This window comes from Ahaetulla prasina, chromosome 7, assembly GCF_028640845.1.
Source record: "Ahaetulla prasina isolate Xishuangbanna chromosome 7, ASM2864084v1, whole genome shotgun sequence".
Classification (NCBI taxonomy): Eukaryota; Metazoa; Chordata; class Lepidosauria; order Squamata; family Colubridae; genus Ahaetulla; species Ahaetulla prasina.
In genome coordinates, this window is record NC_080545.1 from 23925760 (window position 1) to 23952456 (window position 26697).

At 38.4% G+C, this 26697-nt stretch overlaps 1 long non-coding RNA gene across 1 annotated transcript in view; it reads right to left on the reverse strand.

The window, feature by feature from the left end:
* Positions 1 to 4408: 4408 nt before the first annotated feature.
* LOC131202122 (uncharacterized) overlaps positions 4409 to 26697 on the reverse strand; it is an 82582-nt gene continuing 60293 nt past the window's right edge. Inside the window, exons 2-3 of the long non-coding RNA XR_009156066.1 lie at positions 16825 to 16908; positions 4409 to 4438 (exon numbers count right to left, since the gene is read on the reverse strand). This is a non-coding gene — a long non-coding RNA (uncharacterized LOC131202122). The remainder of the gene's footprint in view (positions 4439 to 16824; positions 16909 to 26697) is intronic.

Here is a 26697-nt window from a genome sequence, read left to right on the forward strand (position 1 = left end):
ACTCCCAGAATGCCCCAGCCAGCTTTGCTGGCTGGGGAATTCTGGGAGTTGAAGTCTGCCAGGCTTAAAGTTGCCAAGGTTGGAGACCCTTGGTCTAAACCAGACCAGTTCAGTACTGATCAGGTGGTCCACACCCTGAAATTATGGTGACACATGTGAAGTTTTTCCATCTGATACTTGTAAATACCATTCTTTACATAGCAGGCATGTTTTCTTTGTGCATGTTCCATTTTTGATGAGTTACCATAGAAACCCAAATGCTAATATTTTATAATAACCTTCCTATTGGATAAAAATATCATAAAATTGAAGGATAAGTTGTTTAGGTAGAACAATAGGGCATCTGATATGAAATCTACAAGGACTTAATAAGAAGCATGCCACATAATGGCACAGTGCTATTATCATATCACTTAGTGGAATGGCAGCAAATTATTGTATTACTCACATCTCATTGGATCTATGCAAAGTGATCAGAGAGATACCTTCAAAGATGACTTTTAGCAGGTTCCTTTTTATGCAGCAAAGTGGTTAAAAGTACATTCCCATTTTTAAAATGTGGCTCATCTCTTGACAGCTTGCTGATGCATCGCCTCTAGTGCTGTTAACTATGGCTTTAAAACTTTTGATAATTATAAATCCTGCAGTCATACTAAACTAGATTGGCAGATGAAATACTGATTACTAAGGGCTTATTAAGGCCTACTTTGCAACCAATTATGCTGATATTTGACTTGATTTGACAGTTGTATTGCGCAAAAGATCCCTCAGAACAGAACAATTTTTAATCCTTATCATTCATGGATAATTGTTTTGAGTATGTTCATTAATATACCACTACAAAATATATTTTTATCCAACATGGAGTACCCTTAATTCTAGCTGTTGAGAAATACTTTGCAAACAAGCCTTATGAAGCATTTTGTTTTCTATTAGGTTTTAGGTAAAGGTTATTTCTCTTTAACATTGTTTTCCTGGAATTCATATTGATAGCAATGACAAAAGGTGTCTCTTATCTGTAGATATCAACAGATATACTTGTTTATAGCATTTATCTGTAACTTTTCTAGAACAGTTAGAATCTAATAAGAAAACACTGCAAGAAAAAAAGATGGGTGCCCGTTCTAATCACTTTATTATTTTCATAATGCCAAAATGCAATGGAAATGAACTTCACTTGGTAATACAGGTGATACAATCTTCAGAGTATCCATAAAATTACTTTAATTTTCTAGTACTGCAGTTTTTATTATAGTCTTGAACTAGACATTCAGTGTAAATTAGAATCATCAATATGACTTTTCTGTTCTGCTAATCACAGACATATCTACCAACATTATGTTCTTAGAAAAAAATGTGTTATCTTAAATGTATGTGTAACTTGTGTTCCACCAAGGCAGATAAATTATGTCAGCCATGCATAGCGTTTTCTGGTTTTTCTTGTTGTTGTTTTTTTAAATGGGAATTTTAATACAAAAATCCTTTCTTGGTTTGTGAATAAGGTTCAGGAACCCCAAATAGGACAAGAGTTTGAATAGAATAGAATAGAATAGAATAGAATAGAATAGAATAGAATAGAATAGAATAGAATAGATTTTTTTATTGGCCAAGTGTGATTGGACACACAAGGAATTTGTCTTGGTGCATATGCTCTCAGTGTACATAAAAGAAAAGATACCTTCATCAAGGTATAACACTTACAACACTTAATGATAGTCATAGGGTACAAATTTAACACTTAAGATATATCCAAACAAATTCTTCCAGGCTGCCCAGTTTATAAGCAGATCTATACTAGAACATGGTTATTAGGCCCATAATCATAACAATGTATGTGACCCAATTCCATTAGAATTAGCTGAAGTTTTATCATTCTCCCAGTGAAAAACATGCATAACAGATAACCCTTTTATCTCAATACTTCATCTTGAATTCTTTCTTACTTCAAGGCACAGCAGTACAGACAACCAAACTGTTTGGCACTCATCTGCTTTTGGTTTCGGCCAGAAAAGCAAATGACAAAATAAGAATTCCTTTCCTTCAAAGCTTACTTGACATAAATGATGGCAAGGAAACAAAACTCATCCTTCATCATATAGAAATACAGTTCTCTCTGTTCTTGTGATACTATTGGAATAAAACTTTCTGCTAATGTTTCTAATCATTATGAAAGAAACTTTAGGAAGCCAAATCAAACAGACTGCTAAATATAATCATTAGATTAACATGGGCATCTAGCAAATGTTAAGCTCTTCATTGAGATGACAGAGTTGTGCCATGAACTTACTTACATAATACCTTTTTTTTTCCAATGTGGAATTTAAAAAATAAACATGGAATGATGCATTAATTCAATATATTTGCAAGGTGGCCATAGGCTTATTACAGCCCTATACACCACAAAATGATGACTTAAGAAAACAGTACTGATGTCATAACGTTATCCAGGATTAGATGGAGCCATGGTGTCTACTGTAGCTCTCAACAGAGAAAAGTTTCACTTCTATCCCAAACATTGGGCCTCCTTCTCCAGCCTCCCTTTAATGCAAATATAAGTCACACAGAAGTCTGAATTCATTTCTAACCAGCTGTGATATATTTTTACTTTTGCCTTCTCACAATCTACAAGAGCAGCTTTCAAGTTGACTCTCTTGCAGAATTAAAATGGTCCCATGTCTTACTTTACAGAGAACAGGCCTCTGTTTAAGCTTCTTCCTCTATTTAGAGAGCTGTGGAAGATTATAAAGATTTTATAAAAAGAAAAACCAAAACAAACATGAGTTCTAGGGGCTTTGGAGTGGCTCATCAAATACCACTGAGCACATATTAAGGTTAGCAAGTTACAACCTGCCCCACTGTCAAGAGATTATTATTTCTTCTATATAGCTTTCTTTCATTATTTTTTTTCAGTTTTGCATCTTTTTGCTTGGAAAATCATGGACAAATCTGTAATCTCTCTTACCTTTGAGGGGGCAACATGGAAACAGTCACCTTTAAAAATAGTTTTATGATAAAATATAACTTTGTGTTCATTGGAGATTTTAATATAAGATCAGTAAGTCATGTAGAAATATAATTTTAAACTCTATCTTTTTTTTTAAACAACAGGCCATAGTTCATGTTATAGAACCAACTTTGATAGACTATGGATTATATGCTAACAACTCATTGTCAGTTCTTAGAAACCGCATATATAATCTCCATGATGATCTGCCCAATCTGGTCCTTCAGCTCTTCTAATTGCACTCCTATTGTCTCTGTAAACAAAGCTGTCAACTTTGCTGCTAATCATCCCCTATTTCCTTCCACATTTCCCAGTACTAGAGCATTCTTCAGAGAGTTAGCTCTTCGCATAATGTGTTCAAAGTAGGATACTTGAGCCTGGTTATTTGTGCCTCTAGGAACTCTGGGTTGATTTGTTCAAAAGTCCATTAGTTTCCTTGGCTGTCCACAATACTTCTTCTCCAACACCAGAGTTCAACACCTTGGCAGAGATACCCAAAAAAGGGCAGGGTGTTAGCAATTGTGAAGCAGAGAAAGCAGTGCATTAAATAACTTTATTCCTCTGTACAAGATATATGATTGCTCAAAGAACATTGATTTTTCACATATTAAGTATCTGAAAGTATCTAAATGAGCTTTTCTTTATTTACTTTCATGACATTAAAGTAAGACTGTTGGAACTTTCTTTTCTGGAAATAAATTCCATCAAAATCAACCCACCTTACTTCAAAGGAATATGACCTTGAGGGTGAAGGTTTGTTCTCTGAGCTTGTGTGTTGGTTTCCAAATATTTCATTACCAAACTGGGTAACATTTTCAGCAGATTTTCCAAATGAAACATTCGGAAACCAACCCACAAGCTCAAAGAACGAACCTTCACCCTAATCCTACACCCGAACTACAGATATCCACCACTATTGTGAATCTGTCCTTGTTAACAAAACTTTACACCATCCAGAAATAATTGTTGCTTGTTTGTTGCCATTCCCTCCTGTAATCTTTTTTTCTCTTTTTCCTTGGTGCCATTATGACTGATTTGTGCACAGGCTGATATATACTGCCCTGTCTAAATGATATTAAGTCAAGATGCTTAAAAAATTTCTTCTTTAGCAGTTATTTCCAATTGCTTTCTATTAACATGATTCTGCATCTTGTAATGACAAGTGATTGGAAGCAATTTCTTTTTTAAAATATCATTTTGTCACTAAGATGACTCCTAGTTGTGTGTGTGTGTGTGTGTGTGTATGCGTACGCTTGCTTAGACAAAACCTCTTTGTGTGTCAGGAGTGCAGACAGAGTAGGAACTGAAAATTATAAGGAAGTTGAAAGGATCAGTTTCAAATTGGAATTTGTTACTTGTCTGGAGAAAAGATGAAAATGAATAGGCTCTCCGTGCACTCAATCCAAGTTGAAAGGAAGCCTCTACCAAGCAAACCTGCACAATTCAAAAGAGCAGGGTCAGCTTTGCAAATTCAGTTGCAAACATTCTGTGACAAGTGTTTAAAATGTTATAGATGGCCAAACAAGTGACCCTAATGAGGTTCTGTTGAAAATAAAAGGTCATAGCCTGAGTTAGGAATCAAATCTGGTTCAAGAATCAAGTTGTCTGCATACACACACATATGTATGCATACACATAGAGAGAGAGAGAGAGAACACCAACACAAATTTGGCCCATATCCTGATTTTGGATGTATAGAAACAATAACATACTCAGTGGCGTGAAACCTAAATTTACTCAATGTCATATTAGATGTCACCAGCTAATCTAAGTGGTCCACTTAGAAGTCTTTTGGGGGAGCCTAGAGTTGTTGGTCGTGTTCTAACAGCATCACTATATCATTGGAAATAAGAAAAAAAATTGCAAAAAATGTGGAGAGGTAATCAATTTTTAACCTGTGAAAGAAAACTGCAACTTTAAGGGTTTCATTGCACTTTACTGGGAGTCCCACAATAAACTAAAGATAAATACCATAATTAGTCCAATAATGTTATATTTCCTTTTCCATTCTATTCAATTAATCTCAGCAGAGTGACTAGTTATCAACTGAATTTTTAATCATATTCATCCCTCTATCACCTGAAATTAGTTCAATTTGATGCGTAAGTCAAGCTTACATTAATCAAACTGAATTAAACTCAGTCCAGGCAATTCAAGTAGGTTTACTTCACATTTTCTTCTGCTGTTAACAGAAGGGAATTTTCAGGCCATAATAAATATACTAAAATATATATTATGTTTTTACTGAGTATATATTGATACCCTGAGATTCCCTATATGCAGTGGTGGGATTCAGCCAGTTCGCACCACTTCAAGAAAACCGGTTGTTAACTTTCTGAGCAGTTTGGTGAACTGGTTGTTGGAAGAAATCATTAGGGCAGAGAACTGGTTGTTAAATTATTTGAATCCCACCACTGCCTATATGTCATTTTTATATGACATATATAAATGTATATGTATATGATGTGTGGGGGGGGAGAGAGGGAGAGAAAGAGATTTGAGGATGGTCCTCAATTGAATGACATATAGAGAAATTATATTTATGGCTCTCTTAGGAATACATCATCAAAATGAGCTGGAAATCCCCGCATGCATCCCATTATATCTGGCATACTCCAGAGTAGACTAGATGATGCGTTCTCAACATCTCTTGTTCCCAAAACTGTCTAATGACATTAAGAGTGAAAAATGCATTCAAAATACAATAAATATCTGCCTCACTTTATACGCTTGGCTTCTGGCTTACACTATGTTCAGTAACTCATAAATGGCACAAGCCACAGGTCACTGGAGTCTGCATGCATAGATGTCAATATATGAACTTGTATACAATTCATAATGGGGATGTACTTGTGTTTAAAAATAATTGCATTAGCTCATTTCCTTAAACTTCTTATATGTCTATTACATAAGCAATTTTCTTCCTGATCTATGCTATAAGGTTTGTTTCTTTGCTCTTGGCCTTATTAAGCATCTCCAGGCTGCAAAATGCAGGCGTGTGATCTTTGGCTGTCTTGAATTATGTTCCTGAAAGTAAATAAGCCTCTGTGGCTCAGACTGGTAAGACAGTCTGTTATTAACAGCAGCTGCTTGCAATTACTGCAGGTTCAAGCTCCACCAGGCCCAAGGTTGACTCAGCCTTCCATCCTTTATAAGGTAGGTAAAATGAGGACCCAGATTGTTGGGGGCAATAAGTTGACTTTGTATATAATATACAAATGGATGAAGACTATTGCTTGACATAGTTTAAGCCACCCTGAGTCTTCGGAGAAGGGCGGGATATAAATGCAAATAAAAAAAAAATATATTCCCTAACTAAGAAAAAATTCAATGCTCTTGGATTCAAATGAGAGAAGATGACTTCAGACAATTGGTCACAGACCTAATTATCTGTATATTAACATGCACCCAAATTAAAATTCTTATTTAGCATTTGTATGTATGAAACTATTCTTACTTAAAACATGTATTTCTAAAAACAGGTAGTATCCAGTAGTTCTGCTGGCATACGGAAATTCTGTGGATTTGTAATCATCAACTTATTTGCATCTTTAAATGAAGTTCTGGAATACTGGAGAACTCTTTAAAGGAAATGTGAGATCCTGCATATTGGTAAGGAGGAGATTAGTAGAACGTTCCAGTTATAAAATTTGTCCCTGAATGAAGCCCATCACTTCCAAAATATAGACTTCTAATGTATTTTCATAAAATCCATGTGTCAGGATATTCGAAAGCTTCAGAAAAATTAAGATATGAAGCTTCTTGTACTGGTTTCATGTACTGGAATGTGAATCAGGTTCATGTATCTGTGTTGCTCAAACGTTTTTTGTCGGGATCTTCTAGGTATTCATCAAAAAGCCCACCAAAAACATCCAAGGATCTCCCAGCTAATGGCCTTCAGAGGCAGCCTCCCTGCCATCCAGTCTAGAGACATAATCCACAGGGACTAGGTAGGTAGGAGACTCTTATGCCCCAAATCTCTTTGAACCCAGAAAGATTCCATAGTATCCATTTTTTATTTTTTTTTGTGGGTAATTCAAAATCTTGTTGGTTGTAAAAGTGGGCAAGCTATTTTTTTTGTCATAAGATCAGCCTAACACAGTATTATAAAAGTGCTCGTAGGAACAAGTAGAGGTCCATATGCTTACGAAGCTCACTGACCTCATAATCTTGTGTGAAGTCAACCCTTATAACCATTCTTGTGAAGTCAAGTAGGGAAGACTACATGTCATCTCACATTCCTTGAATGACAAATGTTTTTTTTTAATTTTTTCTTTTAGTTTTTTTATTTACATGTATTGATCGCCCTAGTCCAATATAGCCTTATGTTTCTGCAGCTACCTTCTCTGACTGTTAATCAAACCACTCAATACATATAATAATAATAATAATAATAATATCAGAGTTGGAAGGGACCTTGGAGGTCTTCTAGTCCAACCCCCTGCAGGAAACCCTACACCATTTCAGACAAATGGCTATCCAACATTTTCTTAAAAATTTCCAGTGTTGGAGCATTTACAACTTCTGCAGGCAAGTTGTTCCACTGATTAATTGTTCTAACTGTCAGGAAATTTCTCCTTAGTTCTAGATTGCTTCTCTCCTTGATTAGTTTCCACCCATTGCTTCTTGTTCTACCCTCAGGTGCTTTGGAGAACAGCCCGACTCCCTCTTCTTTGTGGCAATCCCTGAGATATTGGAACACTGCTATCATGTCTCCCCTAGTCCTTCTTTTCATTAAACTAGGCATACCGAGTTCCTGCAACCATTCTTCATATGTTTTAGCCTCCAGTCCCTCTTTGTCGCTCTTCTCTGCACTCTTTCTAGAGTCTCAACATCCTCAACATATATGACACAATTCCTAGAAAACAGCTGAATGATTTATAGCATCCATTATGCAGAATTCCTGGTATTTTGGATAACTCTAGCTGCAATTCACAAGAATCCAGATTTGCTTCTTCCAGCCTGTGGTTAATAGCAAATATACTCTGTTTTTTGTGTGCACAAAGAGGGCTAATTATTTCTGTGTATAACCCTAAATAATTAAATATACAATTACATGAAAATCAATTGTATTTTTAATCAGCCCTGTAACTATAGCTTTCTACATTACATTGATAAAGATTTATGACTGAGTTCAACACATTTATAATATGCTAAGAAGTCTTTATTGTGGTTCTGTAATTATTCTTGGTTTGATGTCCAGCCTTGAGACTAAATTTCAGTCATAAGCAAAATAATCTCTCAAGCAATCTGTTTCTAAGTGCTATAATTTGGAATGATTTGCAGCAACCAATCTAGTGCCAAAACTGCGACAAATTTATTTTGCTGAACCCCAAATATGCAAAGATCATTACTGGTTATATATACTTTCTGAAAGCTTTACTACATCTATTCTAAATGTTCAGATAGTCATATTTTTACACACACACACACACACACAAAATATTCTGGCAGTTCTATAACAGGGCAGCTGGCATTTTAATTACTGTTACACATTTACGGGTTCACATGCTGTAGACCTGATTCAAACACAATAATTTCAGGGGGGGGGATGTAAATCTGTACTCTACAATGTGGGCTTTGTCATAAGAATTGTTTTATTATTGTAGTCATATTTTAGGCTCTGAGCCTAGGTATTGTTCTTTTTTCAGCAGTTGTTCTGAGAGATCAGAGATTTTTTTTTCTTTAACAATCTCCTGCTAATTACAGCCTTCCTAGCTTTCAAGGGGCCAGTGGGTCTCCACATACCATCTGTTCACAATTCTGGTCTTTGCCCTCTTTTAGGTCTCCCCAGTCCTTAATTCATTTTTGTTGTCCATTATAGAGAAATCTCTCCTTCAGACATACACATTCATGGGGTCATGTCCTTTCTATACCCCACAGCACATGCCACTATCCTGAGGGATTCAAAAGCAAGGCTAAAATTACATCTACTAAGCTCTCTTCATACCACCTCAGAATAAGAACAAAACTAAATTGCCTTTTAACTTATAGTCTTGCCAGTGGTGAAATTAATTTTTTTTTTACTACTGGCTCTGTGGGCATGGCTTGGTGGCCGTGGTGTGGCTTGGTGGGTGTGGCTTGGTTGGCATGGCAGGGGAAGGATACTGCAAAATCTCCATTCCCACCTCTTAGATTGGGTGAATGAAGAGACGGAAGCCAGGCTCAAACAACAGTTCTTTATTCTAGCTCTGAATCATCTAGCAAAACCTGCTTGGCAGTTTGCCTTTATATAGGGATCTGTCAGACATCTCAACCAATCAGGTTCAATTGTTTTTCCCACTTGTTCAGCGGATCTGAGTGAAGCCTATTGCTTCACTGTTAGTATTTAACACCACCCCACTCCAGGGGAAGGATACTGCAAAATCTCCATTCCCAGCCCACTCTGGGGCCAGCCAGAGGTGGTATTTGCCGGTTCTCCGAACTCCTCAAAATTTCTACTACCGGTTCTCCAGAATCTGTCAGAACCTGCTGAATTTCACCCCTGAGTCATGCCCATAATTTGTCCATGAAAGCATTAAATACACACAAAGAGGCAAAATACAAGATGCAATAATTTAGTTTCCAAAAGGACTCCAAAACAATTCCAGAAGATTCAAATTAAAAATCTAGTGCCAGTGCAGGAACTCAGAGTAGCTTGAAGACTTGCTGGGCCAGCATCTCCTCTGCTTCAAGGCTTGAGCAGACCTCTGCAGTACTACATTTGAGGGAATGTATGTTTCTGTCATTTGGGGATGGTTGCATAGATATTCTTTTTATGTGTTGGCGAATTTTAGCATTTGCTTTCTCCTGCCTCAGAACCAATCAGCATGCAAGGTGTGCATCTCCAGATGTGTAGCTGGGATTTGGGAAGTGTTTGCATCAGCCCATCTGAAGCCATTTGCAACCTCACAGCACAGGTATGGGGCAAGAGGTCTGGGCAGTTGTGGGCAACTCTAAATGAGCTTCTGCCACCATTATGTTCCCCTGAGTCGCTTTCACCACAACCACACTCACTCCTTTTCCTGCTTCAGCTATGAGGGGCATCCCAAAGTCTAAGCATCTTTCTTGATAATATTCTTCTACATGAAGAACTTTTAAGATTACCTAGAAATGGCAATTGCTGAAAAATTTAGCTGCCTACCTACTGGCTGTAACAGCCTCTTTAGCCCCAAAAAATCTACAATGTAGAAAATAGCAGGGTCTACTAATAGGCTTCCAGATGCACTTCCAAGTACTGTTTATGACATTTCAGCATTACATGCTTAGCTTCTTCTTACCTGCCACTTTACAAATATACCTGAGCTTCAGAAATACATGATCGTGTGGTCATATCTGACTAGAACTGTTTGGTCTGGTGTCATAATTTAAGAGCCGTGGTGGCGCAGTGGTTACAGTGCAGTACTGCAGGGCTAATTCATGGCTCACTCTAGGAGTTCAATTCTGTAAACCACTTAGAGTGGGCTGTAAAGCTCTGTGAAGCAGTATATAAATATAAGTGCTATTGTTATAATCCCAGCTAGTAAGGTATCCCTAGCACAAGAGATAAAGAGGGTCTTGGGGCAAAGCTTCTTAGTTATGGATCTCATTTCACAAGATGATTATTATTTCTTCTTCTTCCTCCTCCTCCTCTTCCTCTTCCTCCTCTTCCTTCTCTCTCTCTCTCTCTCTCTCTCTCTCTCTCACACACACACACACACACACACACACACACACAACAACTTCTCCTCAGGCTAGGCTTATATAGACTCTGACCTCACTTTAAAAAAGCAGCAAAACTGTACTACTGTATTCCATAGGACTTTGGGAATCTCAGGTTACCTATTGAGTGGGATCTATAGTTGGTATGGCTGGTTAATTGAATTACTGAATTAATTACTTAATTATAGTGTTTTTGTTTCAAGGACTGTTATATTCTTATATATATATATATATATATATATTATATTCTTATATATTTCACTTTATTGTGAATTGGTTATGTTGCCATTGTGAACTGGGATTTTGAGATTTGGCAATGCAAATTCAATGCATCAATATATGAGACATCTCATTAAAACAAATCATGCTGGCATGTTTCTTCTAGACACATTGAAGGATGTCATTTTTCAGGCCCGTGATCTTTAAGAATTGTTTTGCCCCACCCCCTCTCAAACCGATTACAAAAAAAATGCCATTCTGTCAACCATGATGCAAAATATATGCAAACATAAATCTCAACATTTGTGATTGTGCTGAGTTTTCCAGGGCTCAGGTTTGCCTCTGCCAAACTAAGCAATGTTTACTGTCAGGTAAAAAAGAAAAGAAAAAAGAAAAACACATTTTTATCATTTAATTCAACAAAACATCATTTGGTTGTGAAATCTCTCTCGAAAGAGTCAAGACATTTTCTGAATTCTTCATGGTCAGAATGTGGTTTTCTTGCACATGTCCAGCTATGTAATGGTTATGTGGGAAAGAATTTGGGAGATGGGGTGAAGAGATGCTGCCTCAGGAAGGGTCACATATGAGACAATATATCCTGCAGCTAGATAATGGGTAGAAGAGACTTTAGTGTCTTGAGCTATAAAGGAGACTTGCTTGCAATGAAGCTTTACAGTGTAGTAGAATTAGCTCATCAGCTTACAATTCCTGTCAGGTCTAAGCTATAAGGCCTACAAGCAGTAAGACAACCAAAACAACACAGGAGAATATTAATGGTAGAATTGTTTTCTTCAGTACCAACTCTGACTTTCAACACTTCAAGTTAAATGCCAAGGAAATACAAAATGAGACCATTCCTTCCACTAAACCTTTTCAAATTTAGGACATGTGGTTAACTAGGAAAACTTTAGAGTGATGGAAAGATATACAAGGATTGAATGAAAGCAATGTGGCCTCCTCCATTCCTTTCAATAGGGATATTTTAATAAATAAGTTCCCTTGTTACTTATACTTTTGTTTCTCCACAAAATAATCACCATTTGCTACCCAATCCTACCAATGAAGGGCAAACTTTTGAAAGCTTTCACAAAAGAACTCTATACTTTATCTCTTTGATTACATTCTGACAGTCCTTTCCACCTTTTTGAGTCAAATAGATACCTACAAATACCTTACAATAGTTTTAGATGAAACATGTAAATTTGATTATATGTTCTGCAAAAAAACATAACAAATTTAATTTCAAATAACGCATATATATATTCTACCAACAGTGGCACTCTCAAGAAATCTACCAAGTGGGTCCAGCAAGATAAAGAACAGGATTATTATTATTTTCTATTTTTTTTACACTTTTTTCAGGATCAACATTAATTCCTCCCTTTGCTAAGAGCTTATCCAGGAACTAGGAAGCACTAGGAACAGATCTGCCCTGTTAAAGTAATAGATGCCAAAATGCACATGAGAATATTTTTCTTCCATTGTATATGAATAAGGAATGTCATAAAACAAAACGTTTCCTGTATGGAAATTAGAGTGACATATTGAAAAATAGATTCATTTATTAATCCTTAATTATAGTCCAATCAGAGGTGAGCTGCTGGGGTTCGCAGGGGTTCAGGAGAACCTTTAGCTAAGATTCTGTGCAGTTGGAGAACCCCCAAATCCCACCCTGGCTGGCCCCACCCATCCTGCCCATTGCCTCCCAGGAATCCCCATGCAGCCTGTTTTGGATGTAGGTAAGTGCAGGGTGCGCACGGAGGCTCAGGGAAGGCGAAAAAAAGGCCTATTGGAAGTTCAGAAAGGGCCTCCAGAGCCTGAGGAGGCCCTTTTCACCCTCCCGGAGGCTCAAGGAAAGGCTCCGGAGCCCAGAGAGGGTAAATCCCCAAACCACCATGGTGCAGGAAGCGGACTAAGCCATGCCTACCATGGCCACACCCACCCAGCAACCAGATAGAGAACCCCTTGGTAAGATTTTTGAAGCCCACCCCTGAGTCCAATCATAATGTATCACAAACTCTGCAAGCCATGCCCACCATGGCCACACCCACCCAGCAACCGGATAGAGAACCCCTTGGTAAGATTTTTGAAGCCCACCCCTGAGTCCAATCATAATGTATCACAAACTCTGCAGGATTCTCAGCTTTTTCCTTGCAGCTTGTACCTCTCTATTATATAAAAAAGCGAACACAAATGAGAATTGTCAGTATCCATTGCTGCACTTCTCAAAAAACCAGACATACAGCCATGTGAAATTCCACATCTTCCATATAATATGGGTGAGATAAAGATATAAGAATGCACAACTTTTATGAATTCCTTCGCTTGAAAATACAAGAAAATCATAAGGTTACAGCAGATATATTCTGACTAAACAGAATTATATTTTTTTCTCAAGGTTTCTCAGCAGATTTAGCTTCTAAAATATATGTATGCATACATTACCTTTCCTTTTATATAATGCATGTCAGATAGGATTGTTTAAGGACTGAACCTCTATTGTGCAGCTTTGTACAATATCCAGATCTTCAAAACAGCAATGTTTTCCAGTTGTCAGATTGGTCAAGTAGAAAACAGCTCTCTTGTTTTGTAGAGGAGATCCAACTGGAAGGTCATAAATCAAACTACAGCATCCAGCTGAAAGATCTTTGACATGAGTCACTGATCCTTCTTTTAAAAGCTGAATTATTCCATAAGGAATTGTAGTGGGAAAACTCCTTTTATATTAAAATTAATTTAATTCCTGCTGTATTTCTCATTTACCATCAGCGTCTCGGTTTAGACCAGGAATCTCCAAACTTTTCAGTCTGAGGGTCACATTTGACATTTTGAGGACCCGGTGGGGGAATCAATTTTATAAATGAGTGAATAAAATTTAGTTGAATGAATGTGTTTTATTTTGCTCAATGATATGATTCACCACAACAGCAAAAAGGAAATGTAACAACTACAATTTATGAAGAAACAATGCTGTGCTTGTAAGGACAAATGATACAAGAAAAATGTCGAGCATAAACAAACCCCCTGAAGAAACAATAAATTAATAACTGGGTGAAAAAAGAAAGCTATTCTTTTTTTGTCAATAAATTTTATTTATTTAAATTTTACAAAGTTACATTAATGAAAATCTGCCCAATTTTGTGGTGCAGAATATAAATAATAACCCCAAAAAGAACTCCAGTAAAACAAAGCAAAGAAATTCTGGCAATTGCATATTTTAATCAGCAGGAAACACAGGATTACTGGGAATGATGAAGCCAATTTTTTTTAATTGTAAACTACATCACTGAACTGAGGTTTCAAACTTGAGGAGCAAATGATCAGAACAGACTTCAAATCCTCATCACATAATTTTGCTTGATGGTTGACTTGATTTGCTTGTAGATTGGCATCAGTTTTACGCACAATATGCCTATGTGAACAAACATTTTCAAAGATGAAATGTGTCAAGTCTAAATATTCCAAAGTCCAAAATTTCAAGTTCAGAAACTGCTCAGGAGCAAATTTTTATAGAATTGGATTTGATGACCCCCACCCTGTTAAAGACCTTGGAGTTTTCATATCCAATGATCTAAGTGCCAAAGCCCATTGCAACTACATCGCAAAAAAAGGCTTTAAGAGTTGTAAACCTAATCTTACATAGCTTCTTCTCCAGAAACACTACACTACTAACCAGCGCTTATAAAACATTTGCTAGACCTATTCTTGAATACAGCTCGCCTGTCTGGAACCCATACCACATTTCAGACAGCAATACAATTGAACGTGTCCAGAAATATTTTACAAGAAGAGTTCTCCACTCCTCTGAATACAACAAAATACCTTATGTCACCAGACTTGAAATCTTGGGTTTAGAAAACTTAGAACTCCGCCGCCTTCGACAGGACCTGTGTTTAACTCATAGAATCATCTATTGCAATGTCCTTCCTGTTGAAGACTACTTCAGCTTCAATCACAACAATACAAGTGCAAACAATAAATTTAAACTTAATGTTAACCGCTTCAATCTTGATTGCAGAAAAAATGACTTCTGAAATAGAGTTATTAATACTTCGAACACACTACCTGATTCTGTGATCTCTTCTCAAAATCCCCAAAGCTTCAACCAAAAACTGTCTACTATTGACCTCACCCCATTCCTAAGAGATCTGTAAGGGGCATGCATAAGAGCACAAACGGGCCTACTGTTCCTGTCCTATTGTTTCCTTTCATTATATCCAATTAATATAGTTGTTACATATATACTCCTATATATATGCTTATATATTATATAGTTATTTTCATGCTTATGCGTATATAAACTGTTGTGACAAAAATAAATAAATAAAAATAAATCAATAATCAATGATCTCCAATTGAAACTGACTTGGGAGTTTCTCAGCATAGCAATCAACACTCCAGCCGGCTTCCTATTCTGTGTCTGGCTGGCCCTGAGCCAGTTCAAACGGGGCTTTCTTTGGGCAGGAAGGGAGGACAATACAAGGGAGCTCCTTGGATTCTACCTTCCTTTCCAATCAGCTGTGCTGTTCGGAAAGGATTGGGGCACAGCACATGGGATGAGCCAGAGGTGGGCTTCAGCAGGTTCTGACCAGTTCTGGAGAATCGGTAGTGGAAATTTTGAGTAGTTTGGAGAACCAATAGTAAAAATTCTGACTGGCCCCGCCCCCATCTATTCTCTGCCTCCCAAGTCCCAGCTGATTGGGAAATGGGATTTTGCAGTAACCTTCCCCTGGATTGGGATGGGAATGGAGATTTTACAATATACTTCCCCTGCCATGCCCACCAAGCCACGCCCACCAAGCCACACCAAGCCACGCCCACAGAACCAGTAGTAAAAAAATTTGAAACCCACCAGTGGGATGAGCCATTGGGAAGGATGGAATCTTCTGGAGAGCCCGATATAACCTGTGGGCCTTAGTTTGGAGACCCCTGGTTTAGACCAACAAAAAAAGCTTTATTATATATGTTCCATAAGCATCTATAAGGTCTATGTGTACGAGTCCTAGGAAATATTATGGTGTGACGCACCGCCATGGAACATTTCTTAAATACGGCAACAACTTACTTTTCACTTGATTCTAGTTTCTTCACTTCATCAAGTCTATTCATTAGGATTGATTGTATCACCGTAACATTATTTTGGTGTGAATTGAAAATGAAATGTTTTAGACATGAGTGTGTGCGCTATGTGTTTGGTGTCATTGTTTATATTTCATAGTTTTTAATCCTCTATGAACCACCCGCCGACATTGTGAGATAAATTATATAAATAAAAAAGATGAATACATTTTATCAGGACGCTGAATTGTCTTGATTGCAATGTCTTTTCAAAAATGAGACTGACCAAGCTGATGCCAGACTTGCTCCCAGCTAAATGGATATAAAGTTGTGCAGTCATGCATTTTATGCAGGTTTACAAAATGCATTACTGAGGACAACCCATTATTTATGCTTCAGTAATGTGAAATGATTGCAGAATAATATAAAGTGGAATTCCTCTATCATTATGCACATGTATCAATGACTGAATAATTTTATTCCACTTTGCTCAAGGCAGCTGACAAATATACCAATTTTTTAAAAAAGCCTTTGAATGTTTTCTGCAGTCCTTTTCAGTTTCCTGAATGCCTACTTCATCTTGAATCTTTCTGACCCTACATTTTTACAGACATCCACTTTTATATAGACTATAACAACATCAGGATTTTCCACCCACGCATAGAATCTTTTAAATAGCGCAGTGTCACTTATAAACTATTGCTGGCAGGTTACAAGCAATAAGCTGCTTTGCAGTCTGGGCAACACAGCATATTTCCTTTTTCCTTTCTTTCTTTCTGCATCTCTATTTTGGATGGAATGCACATTTTAGCATATTCACTTGCATATTGTTCCTTCCTTAGCAAATATTAGTTACTCACCAAGACTGCAGTTGTCCAATTTTCATTTCACGCTTATTCAATCAGCACTAGTAAGCACCTGAAATCATTTGCAATCTGCTCTAGCTGTGGACAAAACAAAGAGGTGGGTTTAGAATAGTTTACAGATTAAATGCACTGTGGCACATCAGGTTAGTTATATAGTTTCTGTAGTAGTGGATAGATGCAAGGAAACTTTATTGGTTTGCAAATTTGGCATATACCTGGGCAGGAAAAAAGGCAAGTCACATGCATCTTGACTTCATTGACAATAATGTGTACCATGTAATTACCCAGATACATTGATACCAGTGTCAAACTCAAGGCCCACAGGCTGGATCCAGCCCATGAGGTGCTTAGATCTGGCCCACGGGGATGCTCTGGAAACAGCAAAGGACTGGCCCACTGTGCCTCTGCCAATGAAAAAGGAGCCCAGGCACACAGCTCTCCTGGGCTCCATTTTTGCCAGCAGAGGGCTAGCAAAACAAACTAAAAAAAACAAAATATGTTGTATGCATTTGAGCATACAAGAAGGGACAAAAAAGGAGAAAGGGAAAGAGGAAAGAAAAAGAAAAAGAAGGGAAGATGGGAAGATAGCAAGGAAGGAAACATAAGGAAAGGGGGAAGGAAGATGAGAGAAGAATGAAGAGGGAAGGAAAAAGAAGAGAAGGAAAGGAAAGGAAAGGAAAGGAAAGGAAAGGAAAGGAAGGAAGGAAGGAAGGAAGGAAGGAAGGAAGGAAGGAAGGAAGGAAGGAAGGTTATAATGAGAGTAAGGGAGATTCTGAAGGAAATCCTGCCTTAGCACTTGGCTACCACAGGTGCTGCTGACACAAGTGACCTCTTGTGACCCCTGGCCATACCTACCCCAGCCATGCCCACCCACCCCATCCCACTCCCCAAGGTCAAACATGACCTGATAAAGCCCACAATGAAATCGAGTTTGACACCCCTGCATTACACAATTCAGATCACTTGAGCAATTACATTAGGACACATGTGCCATCACTGTGGCTTCTACCAGAGCCCTACATCTAAAAAAAAACCTCCCCTCCCTCCATGGGTATAAAAGGAATTTTTAAAAAAATCTACAAATAGATATAAAGTGAATGAAGTAAAATGAAGGACAGAGACTCAGAACTAGGGATGGAACTCATAGCCTTTTCTGTCTACATAATCTATACAATAAGAAGATGCACTAAAGGAAAAAGTAATTGTAGAAAGCAGCCTACTGAACAATTTCCTGACCAAAAAGTTATTTTTCTCATCCCAGTTCTGGTAAGACAAGTGGAAATACAAATATTCAGGATCCTGAATGTCATGGGGAGCTCTTTTTGCCATTTGACAAGTAATTTCTTCCAGAAACAGGCAGGAAAACGATTGTGCAGATGATTGTGTGTCAAGCTCAACTGCGAGAATCAATGTTCAAAACAAACATCCAGTAACAAACTCCTCACAGCAGGCAGGACAGCTCTGCATCTTATAACTCTGGCCCATTCACACGGTTAACAAAGCTGAACAGTACTATGAATTCCTTGGGGACAGAAAAGCAATAAATATCAAATAATCTTTATGGTGAACAATATGGATGTTCCCTGGGAAAACAAAGAGTAGGATATGATTGCTTCAGTATAATATTTCTTATTTAGTAAAGCTATCTGCTAAAAAAAAAAAGTCATTGATTTTGTGGCAATAAATGAAGATTTAGAAGGTGTAGACTTAAAGGATAGTACCGCTTCAGTTCCCTGTAGTACACTAATACAAATTCTGGACACATGAGTTGTTCTTTGATGACTTACTTTATTAGGTTTCCAAATCATGCTGATGCCCAAAGGGCATGAATGGAATGGAATTCATTCTACATTGTTACAGGAAACATGAAAAGGGCCTGTTTTATGAAGTAGAAGCTGATGCTAAAATAATATCTAACAGATGGTCACTTTTTGCTGTTCATTATAGTGGACGCTATTTTGTATTGAGCACTGGGAATTCATTGTGTGTTGTAGCCCAAAATATATCAGCAGCATCTCTTTAATTTGTTGACAATGTTTGTCACTGTAGAAAAATTGTAGAAAAAAGAATGATATGCTTTAATACTAACACATTACTGTAACATGAGCACATTGATACGATTCCCTTTGAATCCTGCATGTATTCTCCAACAAGGTTATTTCTATGTTTTCCACCATTTACAAATGCTCTTATTGCACAGCTTATTAAAATTCTTACACTCAACAGAACCTTGTTTCATAATATTTAGACTTGCTGTTTTCTAAAGGTTTGTCATTTTCTTCATAGATATTAAAGCATGCCATTACACAGGCAATAGATACATGCACAACTTTGAAATGCATTACAGATCTCATACTCTGACAGCCATACTAGTCCGGGGGATAATAGTTAGGGGGGATAATCTCTGCGGATGCGCCCACCCCATGTACTACATGGAACCCTGCCCCCATGCATAGCCCCCAGCACATGTCCCGCTCCACAAACATGCATGCACAGGCCCCTGCAAGTGCCCCTCCCCCCACGCATGCACGCATGAACCTCCACATGCCCCCCCATCCCCCACACATGCGCAGCAGAGACCCAAAAACATGCTGGCTGGCGGGAGGTGCGCACACATGTGCAGCGGAGCTGAACTGGGGCGATGGCTCGTGTGCCCACAGAGAGGTACCGCATGCCACCTGTGGCACATGTGCCCTAGGTTTGCCATCACGGGCCTAAATCTTTGCATAGTACTGTAAAATTGTATATTGTAATTATATGAACAAGTGATGTATGTGAAGCCAATTGCAATCTCTGCCTGAGATTTAGCAAAATCTCAATAAACATGTAAGTTAATTTTGGTGCTGGAATACAATATTAACTGTTAATTTATCATCAAGGTAATACATCACAGAAAATAAAGAGTTTTGTCGGTTATTAGCAAGAACCAGACTCATTTTAACCCTCCAAAGAGACCTACCAGAAGAAAGACAACAAAACAATCTGCACAGGTACAGTATTGCATTTGTTTTTTTCACCTACGCCTTAGAACGGTGTTTTGCAACCTCGAGAATGGTGGAGAGATCATTTTCACTGCTCCTATCATGCAGGATGGAATACAGGTAATGTTAAAGTGTTCCAGATGTGTTTGGATTACATGCAAGTTGCCTATTACTATTATAATCTTTGCTTTATTTTGCCACAGTTGTTCCATTTCTCCAGGTATTTCTCTTCTATTTTATTGTTATCTGGTACTGCTATGTCTACTATCCAGATTGTTTTTGTCTTTGTTATTGACAATTGTTAAGTTTGGAGTGTCATGGAACAGATGCTTCTCCGTTTGAATTCTAAAATCCCAGAGCATTTTACCGTGATGGCGGGAGGCTGTGGCAGGTGGGTGGAGATGGTTTTGCATCTCATTGTGTGTGCAATATTTGACTATGTGAAAATATTTACAGACCCCTCACATCCTGGACATAAACTGTTTCAACTCCTACCCTCAAAATGATGCTATAGAGCACTGCACACCAGAACAACTAGACACAAGAACAGTTTCTTCCCGAACGCCATCATTCTGCTAAACAAATAATTCCCGCAACACCATCAAACTATTTACTAAATCTGCACTACTATTAATCTTCTCATCACCCATCTCCTTCTCATCACCCATCTCCTTCCGCTTATGACTATATGACTGTCATTTTGTTGCTTGTATCTTTATGATTTATATTGATATTGTTTCCTGATTGCTTATTTGTACCCTATGATTGTCATTAAGTGTTGTATCATTAAGTGTTAAATTTGTACCCTATGACTATCATTAAGTGTTGTAAGTGTTGTACCTTGATGAAGGTATCTTTTCTTTTATGTACACTGAGAGCATATGCACCAAAACAAATTCCTTGTGTGTCCAATCATACTTGGTCAATAAAAAATTCTATTCTATTCTATTCTATTCTATTCTATTCTATTCTATTCTATTCCATACATGTGCAAATGGAGCATGCACACCCACAGCTTGCTTAGATTGGGGGTTGGATCCCCTGATGTAGAGCTCTCAATATAGGCATAATGTTACTCAGCCGCTCTTAACAACTAGCATGCAGGCCGTTCTATCTGGAATCAGCTTCAGGTTGTCAATAGTCTCTAAGGACAGCCTTATGTAGAGAACATTAGTAATCCAACTGTAAAGTACTGAAGGCATGGATGTCAGTCACTGGGGCCTCGTGTTTTATAAAGGGACAGAACCTATAAACCAATCAAGGCCAAGCAAAAGTCTCCTGGCCACCAACTCCACTGTTATTCCTGTAGGACTCATGAATCCAAATTATTCTTTTAAGGGTGGTATGAGACTATCAGAGCCAGTGTGGCAGCCCACTGAGAATCAGATGATTTATAGACAAATAACCACTTCATCTTTCAGCTTCAGTTTAATACAATCTATGCAATCTCTTATGGCTTTCAGGCATGAAGACATATATTGTATCTCCAGTAGAGAGTAGGATCCAAGGTATAAGATATACAATTGGATATTATCCACATATTGATGCTACCTGACCTAGGACCAATGAATGACCTTTCCCAGAATTTCATCTAGATATTAACTTCTATTTCTTATTTTTATTAACTATAATGAAAAGAGGTTGCTGTCATAAATACCACATTTTAAGTGACATATATGTAGAATAGAATAGAATAGAATTTTTTATTGGCCAAGTGTGATTGGACACATAAGGAATTTGTCTTGGTGCATATGCTCTCAGTGTACATAAAAGTCTAGATTCCTTCATCAAGGTACAACACTTACAACACTTAGTGATAGTCATGGGGTACAAATTTAACATTTAATGATCATTAAGATATATGTAATGTATGTGGGAAAGATCTTAGAAGAATGGGCCAAGAAATGCTACCTAGTGAATAATCAGAAAAGAGACAGCATAGCCCACGGTTAGATAGTAGGTAGGGCAAGAGACTCATACGAGACCCTCCCTAGTTTCTTGGGCTGTAAACGTGACAGTGGGAGAACTGTATCATCATACATGCAAGATTCTATTAATGGAGCTTTACAGTAAAGTAGAATTAGTTCATCTGGTTGTTTCCTGTATGGTCTACTTGGTAGAACTGATGTTGGGAAGCACCCAGCCTAGCGAGGAGAGAACAAGCACAGAGCTATGCTGCAGTTGCTGCACAACCACTAAAGGACTAGGGCCATACACATTCCAGTTCCTTGGAGCTTTATCTAATTGTACCAGGTGTAGGCTGCCAGATTGGAGAGATTCCCATATTATATGCAGGACATAATAAAGTAGCTAGCTCAAACTCTGTACATGTGGGTCCAATTGTTCATGCCTGACAGCTTACATTAGAGTCTGGCATTAGTTTTAGTTATGGGAAGGTTGAAAGCAATGCTTGAGCATCTTCCACTGCATACTCATCTCTGTGGTGCCCAGCACTCTCCATGCCTGGCCACATAGTTGCTCCAGCCAATGCTACCAAGCAGCAGCAGCTGTGACTGCAAGGTGTATATATAGCTCAAAGAAAGAAAACACACACTCTAATAATTCAGTTACAGGAAGGTTGATGTCTGGTCGCATCTTGTCTTCCCTTCAACAAGGATCTCCCCAGTGTCGTGCAATCTCCCTTTTTGGCATTAAAGGCGTGTTCTTAATTACCCCCAAAAATCTTCCTCATTCATGTTTATAAGAGATTACCTCTCTATCATCCATTTTTTCTTCTAGATCTATAAATTAACTATCTGAGATTTTTTTAAAAACAGGATCAAAATGTATGATGATAAGCAGTCAATAAAATGGATTGGATTTACCCTATCGGCCCACCTAAAAGATACGTGCATCTCACTCATGTTCAAAAAGGCAGTTTACTTATGAAATAGCTCCCTCAAAGCCTAATAAGGAGTCAGAGCTGTCATTCAGTCACTGGATGATCCAAACCCATTCACTGCCCAGCTGGAGCTAACTGCTGCTTCGGTTAAGGAAGCTCAGTTGCATTTCATGGCCTGACACCAATTTTCTCTTGATCTAATTTAATGAGAATATGTTTTCTGAGGGCACTGTAAATGTTTCATTAGAATAAAAATAATGGCTTCCTGGGCTCTTTTTTCCCTTCTTCCAATTTAAAGATAAAATTCTGTTTTAGCTAAAGGAATATAATAGAGATTTTGATAGACTTGTTTGCTTGACCGCAGTATGTTGAATGAATTACAGATGTCTGAGCCTGCACATGAAGCTGACCATGAATTACAGGCCACAGTGAAAGGCCTGCCACCTAACATCCCTCCCTCAACAGGCCACATCCTGGCTTAGTGTGGAATATCAACCCACCTTTGTATATTTAGATTCTTGATACGAGAAGAAAAGAGAAGACATCAATAGTTCAATCCCTTACTATCAAAATTCCCTACAGGTGAGTCATGCAAAAGATCTGGGGAGATCTCTTCACAGGCATCCCAAGGCAGACATTTTTAAGAAGATGCTGAGGAAAATAATAGCTTTTCTAATTAGGTGGATTTCCCATGTTGCTAGATGACGTTATAAAAAAAATACCAATAATTTCCTGAATGCAGATCCTTTTCTCTTACAAACAAACATCCTTCTCTTATGCCAATATCACCTGCATAGGAGAAACTATGAAGGAATATATAAGCTCAGCTAGTTTATTTTACGTAACATGGTATTGTGATGGGACTGTGTCAGTTTAAGGAAGAAGATAGTGGTAGACAGAAGAGAATGGCCAGAGCTAGGTCAAGGCCAGTATTATAGGGCAATTGAAATGGCAAAACTTTCCCAATGGTGTTGTAAATAACTGATGAAAAACACACACCCTTTGATTTGCTACCTCTGCAATTATTAAAACAAAAATCCTTCTCTGCCCTTAAGCAGACCAGCAAATTTATGTTCAGGTATTTTATTAAAAATTCAAACATAAATCTGCCACCCTGAAGTTTGCCCTACAAAGCAGGCAGTAGGGCAGATCAGATTTACACCAATCCAAACATCCCTACTGGGGACGGGCCCTTATTAGACAGATGGCACAAAAGGTAGGATAAAGTTCACATTTAATGTGTTAAATGTTTTTCAGTAATGTACTGCCTTCTCACTTGGGTATTATGTGTTCGGCTACCCCGTGGTCTTTTGCTGCAAACACAGGCTCAGCATTTTCTACCAGTTTAGCAATTCTGCCCACATGTTAATAAACATGTTCTATGAATTCATATGTGTATTTAACTATTTCTAACAAAGGGACAGGAGTGGTTCTACAATGGATGTGAATGGCACTCAGATTCAGTGGTGAATACTTTGAGTTCCCTAAGTTAATGACATCTAAACCTGTACATGTGATTCTAGCTCTTCTACATATTTCCAGCCCACTGCTACAGAGGTCCTTTGTTCACAGGAGCCCAGGAAGGAAATTGGAAATACAATAAATAGTCAATAAGCTTACAAAAAAAAGAACTCCAATGTGGCAAAATTGTAGGAACGATAATACCTATCTTCTGCTATGATTTTACCGTTTAACATGCAATAAATGCTCTCAGGCATCAAATAAGTATTAAAGTAATTCATTATTTATATCCCTTTTTGTCATTTTTTTACATAAATAACTTAAAGTGGTACATACACATAATAGTCCTTCCTCAACAACCCTGCAAGGTGAGTTGGGCTGATAAAATGGTTAGCCAGCCAATTTTCATGTCTAAAGCAAGACTAGAATTTAAAGTCTCCTTTTATTTATTATTTATTTATTTATTTTGTCGAGTACATATTAAATAATATAGATAAGTATAAGCATGAATTGAATACATAAAATGAATACATCTAAAGGGAACATTAGGACAGGAAAGGTAGGCACACTGATGCTCTTATGCATGCCCCTTACAGACCACTTAGGAATGGGGTGAGGTCAACATTAGACAGTCTTAGGTTAAAGTTTTGGGGGTTTTGGGATGAGACCACAGAGTCTGGTAGTGCATTCCTTGCTTCTAGCCTGGTACCTTCGCCACTAGACCAAACTGGTTCTCAATAATTTCTATTTTTATATTAATTTAATTAATTATTATAACATAATAATGTTCAATAATATTGAAAACTATTTGAAAATCAACTGTGTTTGAGACAATGCAACCAGCCAATCCGGATTTAACCTTATACAATTAAGTACGTGTGCTTACTTGGGATCAAATACTAATTAGGCTTACTTCTAAATAAAAAAAACTTTTAGGTCTTAAGTCCAAACTGAGAGCATAGAAAGTTGGAAGGACGGCCTTTCTCATCTGTTCCCCCTGTGTTCAGCCTATGCAATACCCTAACTCCAACCCTGACCCTACTCAACACCTACATTTACCTGGCACTTCTGACCCCAGCCTCCATTCTGCTCTGCTATAAAATCAGTTAAGTCAGTTGCTACTGCCGTTAAGTTATTTTGCCATTTGTCTGTTTGCATCAGGCAAATGAATGAATGCTGCCTGTGAGGCGGGAAGCAAAGGGTTCTAATCCACTCATTGGCTGTTCCTTGTGGAGCTTTTATTTCTCTGAACTTGACATCTTGGTGCTTCAGTTCTGACTGGCTGTCCAAACCAGCAGCATGTAATCATCACCAATCCCTGACATTAGAAACTTCATGGCCCTCAAAACACACTTTCAGAATGTATTATCTCTTCATATCCATAACCAATAGCATCAAGGATTTTGAATGTTTGCAACTCCTACCAGTAACTGTTTTAGGAAATATGTCTCTTAGACCAGGGGTCTCCAACCTTAGACCCTTTAAGATTTGTGGACTTTAACTTCCAGGGTCCCTCAGCCAGCAAAGCTGGCTGAGGAACTCTGGGAGTTGAAGTCCACAAGTCTTAAAGGGACCAAGGTTGGAGACCCCTGTCTTAGACATCAGAGCAGTTCTGTACCAGACTTTTTCCTAGTCAAATCTCTTGGTCAGGTGGCAGAGGCTGGTTCCTGCTAACAAAGGCAGATTTCCAACAGGAAAATGGAAAAATGCCTGCAGAAGTGACTGTCATTTTTCTTTCCAATATCTAGCACATTCTTCCATTAGAAATAAACTTTTCTTTTCCTTAAAGTCAGACTCAATGTCGTGTCCCACTCCTCCTCTGACGGCCGGGTCAGGGAAGTCCATATCAAGCATGGCTGCAAAGCCTCTGCAGCTTTGCCAAAGTTCTGTCAGAGTTCTCAGGGCAGGCAGGAGACCAGGATGTAACTTCAGCAATCCAAGTTAGACTTTGCCTGACTCAGAGAATGCCAGAAAGCAGATCCTTTATATAGGCCATGGGGTGTGGCTCCATGATTCAGCACTTATCCAGGCCTGCCCCTCCCTTCCTTTTGCTGACGTCGCCTCTCTATTCTCTGGAAGCGAGGATCTCTCCAGCCTCCAGCTGTTGGTAATATTAACTCATGACTGGCTTCACATTCTTCAGGCTCACATGCTTTGGGGGAGGGGTTTAGTTGCTCCGTTTGTCTGGGCATGGTGCCAGGACGGGGGCTGGAGGTACGTCAGGCCATTCGTCTTGCTCGGCCTGTCCGGGCATGGTGCCAGGGCTGGGGGCTGGAGGCATGCCAGGACATTCTTCCACACTATCAGCGTCCAGCAGGAGATAAGAGGGGCCCGGCTGCAGCGGGGGGGAGCGAGCGAGGCACAACACTCAAGTCCTGGCAGCTACATAGACAAATCCGAGTGGTTTTCCAGACAGAATTTTCTGCCACTGTAATTTTAGGAGTGCAATCTCATCATGGTGGTGAACACCATTTCAAAAATCTAAGTCCCTAAAATGCAATAAAGCACAGTAAAGTAAAGGTTCCCCTCTCACATACATGCTAGTCATTCCCAACTCTAAGGGGCAATGCTCATCTCTGTTTC